This window comes from Ochotona curzoniae, unplaced genomic scaffold (assembly GCF_017591425.1).
Source record: "Ochotona curzoniae isolate NIBS_2020 unplaced genomic scaffold, NIBS_Ocur_1.0 scaffold_3835, whole genome shotgun sequence".
NCBI lineage: Eukaryota > Metazoa > Chordata > Mammalia > Lagomorpha > Ochotonidae > Ochotona > Ochotona curzoniae.
Genome location: NW_024467114.1, coordinates 37041919 through 37052274, shown reverse-complemented (window position 1 = coordinate 37052274; position 10356 = coordinate 37041919).

The window sequence follows — 10356 nt, the reverse complement described above, 5'->3', positions numbered from 1 at the left end:
CTTAAGCTACACCTCCAGAGACAACTGCACAGCCCAAGTATTTCCCTGTGACTTTTAGTACAATTGTTCTTTAACAAAGTAAACCTGAATATGCATTACACACAGAGAACTCAGAAGGCTGGTGCACCTAAGACAGTACAGAATTATTATTATTATTATATTTTTATTATTAATATCATTAGCTATTGTTGTTACTATTATTTTTTTGCCAAAAGGCTGTGTTTTCAGAAGTAAGTTTATGGATAAACAGTTCTTTTAAAAAACATGTATTTCCTTATTTGGAAAGGCAGACTTATAGAAAGAAGTACAGACAGAAAGAAGGATCTTCTGTTTGCTGGATCTCACTGTAAGTAGGCACCATGTTTGGATCTGAGTTCATCTGAAGCTACAGGCTAGTTTTTCCAGGTATGCCCTATGTGTGCTGGGTTCCAAAGATTTCAAGGATCCTTCACTATTTCCCAGGTCAAAACAGGGAGCTGTCGAGAAGCTGAGACATGAACCAGCATCATATTTCAATTTAGCATTGTAGGTAGAACATTAGGTAGATGAGACATCCCACAACCCCACCTCCCAAATAGGTTTTCAAACACTTTGTGTCATATTAATATGGACTTGCTAAGAAGCACCGTGTTGTTGAGAGTTCATAGACAACTTCACAGCCTGGATGTTGCTTGAGACAGAAGCTGAGATCCTTGGGCCTCTCCACAAATGGAGAGACTTTGAGATAGCTCTGCCCTCACCCCCAGGCTGGCCCACTGCCAGATGCTGAAGAAACTGGGGACTAAGAAAGATAACAGAGGGGATTCTTCTCTGTCTCTTCTTGTCTTTCTGCAAATCAGTCTTTCATATAAATTTCAAAAATAAATAAATATTTGTAAAAAGATACGTTGTATTAGAGAAGCAGTTCACCTTTCCAAAACAATTTACTACAGGAAGTGCTGTGTCTCTCTCCTCATCATTGACTTCTTCTATGAGTTATGTGACATACTATGTAAAACCAACACCTGTGAGAGTGACATCCCTTCTTGAAATCCAGTTCATGTTCTGGTTGCTTCACTTCTGATCCAGCTCTCTGCTACTGTGCCTGCTGTAGCACTAGTCCTTGGCCCCTTGCATCTTTCTTTTTATGTTAAAGATTGATTTTATTTTTATTGGAAAATCAGACATTTGAAACTAAGAGAGAGAGAGGAAGACCTTCCATCAGTTGATTAATTCCATCAAGAGGCCGCAATGGCTAGAGTTACCCCAATACAAAGCCATGAGTTCTGGGCCTCTTTCTGATCTCACATGCAGTTCTGGGTCCCAAGGTATTGTTTCATCCTGTACTGCTTTCCCAGGCCACAAGTAGGGTGTTGGATGGGAAGTAGGGTGTTGGATGGGAAGCTGGGCTGCCATTCATGAAGTGGCATCCGTATGGGATCCTGACATGCAAAGTAAGGACTCTAGCTGCTGGGCTACTCTGCTGGGCCCAATCCCCTATTTCATAGTGGAAAACTTAGAATAAGATTTTGAGTCATGGCTTTTCATCCTCCCAATTCTGGCAGTGGCAGTCATTTTCATAGTGAACAGCAGTGTAGATGATCACTCTGCTCTCTCTCTCTCAGTTCACTGATAGCCCACATCATTTTTGGCATTGATTAAGTCCACTAGCCACCCATTTTTTGCAAAAGACAATTTTTCATTTTATATGGGTAAATAATATTCATCCATTGGTGGACATCTAGATTAATTGCTTATCTTAGATATTGTAAATTGAGCTACAGATGTCATTTTCTTTGTGGAAATTTGCTGGAGTGGCTTAGTTACCAACAATACCTGAATAGATTGCCCTTTGCCCGATATCCTAATAAGCAATTTGTTAAATGTGTTTATTTAATTACTTCTTTACCTTTTTATTGTTTCTGAATGATGCCCATTCTAACTATGGAGAGGTGAAAACTCATTGTGGTTTTATTTGCATTTTCCTCAGAGTTCATTCTGAGCATGTTTTTCATTTGTCTATTCAACTTCATGCTTGAGAACTACCCATCCTTTGCCTAACACTTAACTCAATGGTTTGCTTTGCTGTTTAGATTTTGAGCTCTTTAAATCGTAGTTATTGGTTTTCTGTAAGTTGCATCCTTTGTAAATTTTTCCTCCCATTCAATTGTGAATTGAAGGCCTACTTGTTTATTCTGTTCCATTAGTCATCATGGTAAGTAGCAGTGTGTTTCAATTACAATTGCCCTGTGGCAAATTTTGAAATTATTAGTGCAATTCCCATTGTATAATCTTACTTTATGTTTTATTTTTAGCTTATGATATGTTTTTGAGTAATATCACAGATACCACATGCATACAAATAAGCATCATTAGTTACTACCAAAAAATCTAGAATAAATGAATAGGTTTATTGACACATTAATCCAGCATAACTGAAGAATGGTGTCAGAGAACAACAGCTAAGATGAAAATTGAATCATTAATTTTGATGCTCCAAAAACCAAGTTTGCATACGAGATGGCTTCACTGCTAAATTCTTCCAAGCTTTCAGGGGGACTTAATCCTGACTCTGCTCAAACTCTTCATAACAGTTGAAACATACTTTGTGAGGACCCTACCCTTTTGCGGGAAACTGTAAAATGATACACCAAAGAATGATATCTATGGATCAATATCCTTGACAAACATAGATCAACCATTACCAATTAGATGCTTTGAAAATGAATCAGAACAAATCAGAAAATTGATTCATCTGAATCATGTGAGATTTATGCCTGGAATACAGGTGTATTTTAACAAACTGAAGAATAAAAGCCAGCGGGGGGTTTAAGATGGCCAAAGTAGGAGGAAAGCTGTGAGGGAGAGCCCAGTGAGAGAGGGATAGAATGCTACAGAAGCAGCAAAGAGGAACAGCAAAGAACCACAGGGAGAGGTGCGTGAAGTTCCCTTGACAGTGTGGAGCCAAAAAGATCCACACAACTCGGAAGAACAATGAGAACAAACCAAAACAAAAGGCAGGGAAGATGGCGTCCCGCTCCAGACCTGCTGAGTCACCTTTAAGAGCAGCCAACAAGAGACGCAGCTGACCCAGAGACAAGGAAACCGGGAGGGATCGTCACCGGCAAAGGTCTTCAACAGCAGCAGAGGCAGACTGCAAAAGCCTGAGGTTCGGGTGAGCCAGGGAAGCGTTAACAGCTTCTGGAGCCCGCCTTCCAGGGGCAGGCACAAAGCCCAAGCCTCTTGGGTGCTCCTTTTACCCTCCCTTCCTGCAGAGGTTCCAGCCTCTGAGAACACAGGGCAAGCGCCTTGAAACTGCCAAAACTGTGCCTTGGAAGTGGCGCACAGTAGTCCTGGGTGCTGAGAAGGCACAAAGAAAGTGCCCCAAATATTCCTGCACTGTGTGGGCCAGTGCATCTCAGTGCGCAGAAACTACCAGAGAGGGTCTAGAATCCCCCACACCCTGATACCCTGTGGGTGGGCGACACACCAGGAGGGCTCTGAACACCGTGCCAAGCTGGGCAGTCCCGCCTGCAGAAGCCACCTCCGCAGCACAGGGGCTACACCAGGAGGGCTCTGAGCACTGGGACGTGCAGTGCTGTGTGACCCTGGCATGCAGGAGCCACTATCATAGGGTGACTTGCCCACTCCTCGCCTCTCACCCCGCAGTTCTGAGCATGGGCGACCCACCAAGAGAGCTCTGAAAACTCCTGCGCCACACTGGCACTGTGCGAACCCGCTGCAAAGTCAATTTAACAGGGCGCCTGGGTCACTCCTCCACTGCAGTCCTGTGTGAGGGAGTCACACCGAGAGTGCTCTGAACACCCACACACCACGAGTGGTGGAATCACTGCACAAGAGACACGCCCAGAAAGTGCCTCACCCACAGTCCCATGTGTGGGCGACACACCAGGTGGGTTCTGAAAAACCCTGCAGTCCCTGGCATGGAGAACGCACGGAGAAAGCACATAAAACCTTCCACGTCCTGTGGATTCCCGTGCAGGGGGCACACCCAGAGAGCGCCTTCATCCCTCCACGCCCTGGGGTGCCACACCTATAGAAGAGGTGCCCAGAGTGTGCCTGGAATCCACAGGGCCCCCAAGGTGGTGCCCTACAGTCCCGGGCACTGAGGACACACCAAAGGTGCCTTGAAAATTCCCACGCTCTGCAACACCACACCAGAAAAAGTTGTGCTCCAGATGAAAGAGCCAGCACCCCACCAAATAAGGGCCAAAAGCCATTATCAATATCGGAGATGCAAGATGAAGGCATGGAAGAGTTACCAGACAAGGAATTTAAAAAAATAATGCTAAAATTTATCAGAGACGAGGAGAAGAAGCTGGAAGACTTCAGGAACCGCATAGTCTCCGAAATACAACAAATCAAAACCAAAATGGATGACTAGGAACTCAAAATTGAAAGCCTGATCAACAGAATAAATACGGCAGAGGAAAGGATCTCTGAAACAGAAGACACGCAAAATGAAGGTGCCCAGCTAGTTAAACAGCTGGAGACAAGCCTCAGCAAAACTAATAAAGTGATACAAGAAATGAAAGATCACCTTAGAAAATTGAATATTCGGATCATCAGGCTCCCCGAAGGAGTAGAAAGAGAATCAGGAATGCAAGCAGTGCTTGACGAAATTATACAGGAAAACTTCCAAAACACTTGGAACATGAATCCACCCCGCATATAGGATGGACAGAGAACTCCCAACAGACATGATCCAAAGAGATCTTCACCCAGACACACGGTGCTCAAGTTCTACTCCAACGAAGACAAAGAAAGAATCCTGAGACAAGTACGAAGTAGAGAAAAGATCATATACAGGGGAAAACCCATCAGAATCACTGCTGACTTCTCCGAAGAGACCCTACAAGCAAGGAGAGAATGGACAAAGATCTTCCAAGTCCTGAAACAAAACAACTGTCAACTAAGAATAATGTACCCAGCAAAGATCTCATTTGTATATGAGAATGAAATCAGATGCTTCCATAGCAAAGAAAAACTAGAAGAGTAGGTTTACATAAAACCAGCTCTGCAAAGTCTCCTTAGAAATGCGCTAGTCCCAGAAAAAAGGGAGGCAAACCACAAACAAAGATGGCAAATAGGAAGGTCTCCAAACTAAAGCCCACACAAAGAAGGCAATTACACAGACAACAACTCACACAAAACACAATCACATGGCAGGCCAAAATTGCAACCTCTCAGTTTTAACTCTCAACACAAATGGTCTAAATTCACCAATCAAAAGACAGAGATTAATAGAATGGATCATCAAACAAGACCCAACCATCTGTTGCCTACAAGAAACACGTCTAACCAGAAAAGATGCAAAGAAACTGAAAGTGAAGGGATGGAAAAAGATATTTCACGCCAATGGACGAGAAAAAAAAGCTGGGGTAGCTGTCCTAATTTCAGATGAGATAGATTTCAATCTAACTAACATCAAAAGAGACAGGGAAGGCGATTTTATACTGGTGAAAGGAATGATCCATCAAGAAGCAATCACCATCATTAATGTTTATGCACCAAATCTCAATGTGCCTAGTTATGTAAAGCAATTACTTACAGACTTATGGGAAGACATAGATACCCACACAATTCTTGTAGGTGATCTCAACACGCCTTTCACATCAATGGACCGGTCTATGAAACAAAAACTCAACAAAGAAACAACAGAGCTCACACAAACAATAGAACAACTGGACTTAGTAGACATATATAGAACTTTTTATCCTAAGGCCACAGACTATACATTCTTCTCAGCGGTGCATGGCACCTTCTCCAGAATCGACCACATGATAGGACATAAAGCAAATCTAAATAACTTCCAAAACATTAGTATCATACCATGTACCCTCTCAGACCACCATGGGATGAAACTGGAAATCAACAACTCAAAACTCCCCAGGAAATATAGACACTCTTGGAAGTTGAACAATATGCTATTAAACGAACAATGGGTCAGAGAAGAAATTAAAGATGAGATCAAAAAATTTATGGAAACCAATGAAAACTCTGATACAATATTCCAAAACTCTGGTACACCACCAAAGCAGTGCTACGAGGTAAATTCATCGCAATCAGAGCCCATGTCAAGGCCCAAGAAAGACGCCAAATACAGGAACTAACCACACACCTCCAGGATCTGGAAAAACAGCAGCAGAAGAGCCCCACACACAATAGGAAACAAGAAATCATCAAAACAAGGGAGGAGATAAACCAAATTGAAATAAAAAAAAAACTATACATAAAATCAACAAATCAAAAAGTTGGTTTTTTGAGAAAATAAACAAAATAGACACTCCACTGGCCCGAATGACCAAAAAAAAAAAAAACCAAGAGAAAGCGAGAATCAATAGCATTAAAGATGAAAAAGGCAACATAACAACAGACACTGCAATCATTAAGAAAATAATTAGAAATTACTACAAAGAACTGTACTCCCACAAATTTGAGGATCACCAAGAAATAGAAAAGTTCTTGGACTCCCAACAGTTACCAAAACTTAGCCCAGAGGCAACTGAAGAATTAAATAAACCCATAACCGAGGCAGAGATTGAAGCAGTCATCAGTGATCTCCCAACAAAAAAAAGCCCAGGCCCAGATGGCTTCACTACAGAATTCTACAAAACATTCCGAACAGAACTAACCCCAATCCTCTACAAGCTCTTCAAAACAATAGAGAAGGAAGCAACCCTTCCAAACTCATTCTATGAAGCCAACATCACCTTAATCCCAAAACCGGACAGAGAACCATCAGAGAAGGAAAACTACAGACCTATTTCTCTGATGAACATTGATGCTAAAATTCTCAACAAAATCCTAGCCAATAGAATTCAAAAAATCATCAGACAGATCATTCATCCGGATCAAGTAGGATTCATCCCTGGAATGCAGGGATGGTTCAACATTCGGAAATCCATAAATGTTATAAACCACATACAAAAACTGCAAAACAAGAACCACATAATAGTTTCAATAGATGCAGAAAAAGCTTTCGACAAAATCCAACACCTCTTCATGCTAAAAACTCTAGCCAAAGTAGGCATAGATGGGAAAATCCACAACATAATCAAAGCAATTTATGAAAAACCCAACGCCAGTATCATACTGAATGGAGAAAAGCTAGAACCCTTCCCACTGAGATCTGGAACAAGACAAGGAAGCCCACTATCACCACTGTTATTCAACATAGTCCTAGAGGTACTTGCAGAGGCCATAAGACAAGAAAAAGAAATCAAAGGCATACGAATAGGAAACAAAGAAGTCAAGCTTTCACTAGATGACATAATCCTATACATAGAAAAACCAGGAGACTCAATACAGAAACTACTAGAACTTATACGAGAGTTTGGCAGAGTGGCAGGGTACAAAATTAATGAACAAAAATCAACAGCCATAGTGTACGCAAATAATACCAAGATGGAAGAAGATCTAACCAACAGGATACCATTCAAAACAACAGAGAGAAGTATGAAGTATTTGGGAATAAATCTAACCAAAAGTGTAGGAGACCTATTCGAAGAAAACTACAAACTATTCAAAAAAGAAATTGAACAAGACCTCAAAAGATGGAATAACATGCCATGCTCCTGGATAGGCAAAATCAATATCATTAAAATGCCTGAACTACCACAAGCAATATATATTTTCAACGCAATTCCAATCAAATTGCCAACACATTCTTCACGGAACTGGATACAATGATTCAAAACTTCATCTGGAAGCACAAAAAAACACGAATAGCTAGAACCATCCTGAAGAATAAGAAGTTAGCAGGGGGGATCACAATCCCGGACCTCTGGACATACTATAGAGCAGTGGTTACCAAAACAGCCTGGTACTGGCACAAAGATATAAAGGAAGATCAATGGAATAGAATAGAAGCACCAAAAGGGAACCCACACAGATACAGCCAATTGATCTTTGACAAAAAGACCAATGACAGTCCAAGCAAATGGGAAGGCCTCTTTAGTAAATGTTGTTGGGACAACTGGCTGATAGCCTGTAGAAACAAAAAGACCCACATCTATTACCATACACTAAGATCCAATCTACATGGATAAAAGACCTATACCTACATCCAGAAACCTTCAAACTCTTACAAGAAAATGTAGGAAATATCCTGCAAGACCTAGGAGTAGGTCCTGACTTTCTAAGAAAGACACCAAAAGCAATAGCAGTTGAGAACAGAATAAACAAATGGGACCTCATCAAACTAAGAAGCTTCTGTACAGCAAGGGAAACAATCAACAAAGTAAAAAAGCAACCCACAGAGTGGGAGAAGATCTTTGCACACTACATAGGCGATATGGGACTAATCTCAAGGATATACAAAGAACTTCAAAACAACCAAAAAACCATGGCTGTATACAAAGAAAACCATATCCAAACACATACAGCGTGGGGAAATGTTGCAAATGTTTACACTAAGATAGAACAGGAGACAAGGATGCCCACTCCCACCCCTGCGGTAGTCTTAGGAGTTCTATTTCACTTGTAGCATCTCAATTTGATTTTCGTTCAAAATGTCAATTGCTTTACACAGTTTATCATTCATATCAGGTATGAATTTCTTTAGTTGTGTAATTTGCCTCTGTGTGCGTCTAGTAGTCATCTTCCCATCCATTTTTAAGCATTTCATCAACCTCTACATGTTCACATGTAATTCTGAAGAGTTGTGTTCCTTTGGTGGCGTCATAATGTCTTCCTTAATGTTCTGTTCATTTAATCTCAGCCTGAATGTGCACAAAATGCTGCTAGGACACAATTTGGGCAGGGTCTGGTATCTCTTATCTCTCATGTCAGGCACATTGAATGTCCAGATTCCTAGCTACATATGCTTGCTTGTACATCCACAGAATTTCCGCAGTCTTTGCACTTAGTCCTGTCACAATCTTCAAAGCCTGATGATGTACTGAGCACTAGGAGTTTGCTCTGTCAATGGAGAAAGCTGCTGTATTTCCATCTTGAGCTAGTAATGAGTGCTGCTTGTGCCCAATGGCTATGTGACCTGCTGTTGGGAGCCATACATTATAGCCATACTAAAGCAATTTTTGAATATAGATCTAGGTCAGGGGAAAGTACCAGTTAGCAAAGTTCAAGAGAAACCAAGTTTTAAGACACCCTGTGGTTTACAAGTCATCTAGCAACTCACCCAGGTCTGACCACCCTTGGTGCTCATGACAGGATGTTGGCTTGTGCCATACCTGCCAGCATTCTCTTGTGAGCATAAGGGAGCTTCGGGAAATAGCTACCCAGAAAGAGTTGTGAAACCATGACCACCTCTTGCAAGCTTAAAGGATTTTAGAGATAGCTATCCAGAAAGATCTGTGAAACTATATCCCTGACCCTATTTCCTCTTTCCGCTCACCCATAGATCCTGTTTTACAGACTGTAAGAGCTTGTGTGTGAAAATACAATTTGGTCAGCTTGATCAGACATAGTGTTTTGCTGTTTGTTCCTTGTGTCTCTTGTCCCCCATTCTCTCCTAGGTTAGCTGAGACCCCCGTTGACTGTCCTGCTGGATGGGACAACCTGCCATGAAGGTACAGGCATAGACACAAATCTCATGGGGAACACCATTTTGTTCCTCTTAGAATTCCTCAGCACACAATGAACAAATGCTACAGTTGTCACCTGCCTTCACTGATATTTAAATAGGGTTATAGCCTAATCGCTCTGGTCTTCCATTTGGTTGGCTACAGGAACCATGGGAGCCTTCCCCTATGATTTGTGAACTCCCCTTGCCCTTTCGTGGTACCATTCAGAGCCTGAAGTCACTGTGGTCCATAGGAGTCTGTGTTGAAAATGCTGCCCACAGCATTAGGATTCATATTCAGTACATAAATGCTCTTCTACCCTTCTCTATCTTCAAAATGTGACTCCTACCTGGTGTGTGTTCTCAGGTTGGTTCACAGGGAAAAATACGTCATCCACCCTCACCATGATCAGGAGACACCCTTCTCTCTGCTCTAGCGTCCATTCAAGCCTAGAATTGCTTCTTTCCACTAGATTCTATACCAGAAAATATCACTAGGAATCCTGGCCATGAATCCCTGTCCTCACCTTACTTAGCATGCAGCTTTCTCCTTGAGCCTTCTTCATGTATCTTGAAACCCACTAGGTGATTTTGATTTCAGCTGCCCTGTAGTAAGTCTTGAAGTCTGATAATTTTGTTTTCTGCTTAGTTGTTGGGGGTCTCTAGTATTTCCATATACACTTTGCAATCAATTTTTCTATGTCTGAAAAGAAAGTCATAGGTGTTTCAACTGGGATGGCACTGAATGTACAGTTTGTTCTTGACTCTACAGACATTTCTTTTCATATGAAGATAATCCCATTTTCATTAAGTCAGCATATAGTTCAAAC